This window comes from Teleopsis dalmanni, chromosome 1 (assembly GCF_002237135.1).
Source record: "Teleopsis dalmanni isolate 2A chromosome 1, ASM223713v2, whole genome shotgun sequence".
Taxonomy (NCBI): Eukaryota; Metazoa; Arthropoda; class Insecta; order Diptera; family Diopsidae; genus Teleopsis; species Teleopsis dalmanni.
Window position 1 is genome coordinate 155,652,440 of NC_051846.1, and position 1,557 is coordinate 155,653,996.

The window sequence follows — 1,557 nt, forward strand, 5'->3', positions numbered from 1 at the left end:
TAGTTATATAAAAGAATAAAATATTTAATATTTTTATAAAAATATTAATTTGAGAAAGCAATTAAATATAAATTAGATACTTCTGACTTATAATCAAAATAGTTAATCATTAAATGATTGTAAGAGGAGTATTGTATCTTGTATCTCATTTACCTACATTTTAATTTTTTTAATATAATTTTAAATATATTAATTAATAGAAGCTATAAATATAGTCTTTAGATTTTTGCTTACTGGAACGTCACAGAGTTATGTGACAATTAATGAAATCCTTCTGTATGGAATATTTAAATGATATGCAGAAAAAAAAACATACATTTTACTAAGATGTCCCTTAGATATATTAGTCTTATAGTGCGCTTTTTGACGGGTCGCTGTTGTGGTCAAGAAGACATATTAGAAGATCGAATATTCATTTCAATAACTTTCTGTAGCTGTGGTTAACATAAAAAAATCAATTCACATTTCCTTCATATTATGTAGTATATTTAACACGTTAGAGACTCATTTTTCCATACCATTTTTGTTTTGATTGAAGTTCTTAATAGAACTTGTCATATAATAGTAAATTATATGACAACATTTAACAGTAGAGCGTCTAATGTTAATTTTCAATAGCATTTGGTCTTAATTGATATATATAACAAATCAGTTATTACTTAGGTACTTATATTTTTTTTACCAATATACCCCGCCAGCGATTTTTTAAGATCTTCAACACACTTCCAAAAAAATATGAGAGATTTTTTATAAACGAAATCAACCAAAAATACATGTATTCGATAAATTAGTCATTAGCGAATATATGCACAATAATTCAAGCTTTGTAAGATATATTTTACGAAGGAGATAAATATTATAAACAATCCAGAAATGTCTTTATAATTTAATACGTGTTATCAGAAAAACTAATAGCAGTGTATATTTAAATTTTTTTCAAAGCAGAAGAAGAAGGGGAAGATCTTGAAAAATTAGGAAAACGACATTAAAGAAATTTTCGTAATACACAGAATATATCCGATGTTCTATAGAGATTTTCGGATAAATATTGTTGCAGAAGCAATTGTTCAATAAGGAGTTATGGAGAAGATGTTAAAGTATTTTAAATCAAATACGAATTTGATAATATCTGACGAACATATCAATAGGTATTTCTATATATACTTTTAAGATTTTGGAATCAGTATAGTCAAAAAATAAGAAGCATTTATTAACTTTTTATTATTAAAAATGATTGACAGTCACATGTGATTTAAATTGGCACATTTGAACTTATAAATAATTCGTATTATAAATAATTTCGTATTTTTAGAAAAGTTAAAAAAATTTCTGTCAGTCTACCACCTTATTTTCAGCTACACCTAAAATTAAAGATTATATAACTTTTTAAATGAAATATTTGAAGAAGTTTTTCCACATTTCTCTAATTTGTATTAATATTAATAGAAAAAATTGAGTATGTTTCTTTACCTTTAAACAAATAAAAAAAATGATTATCTCTATTATTTTATTGTCACATATATTAGTAATAATAAAATTAGTATCTTTTCACATAGG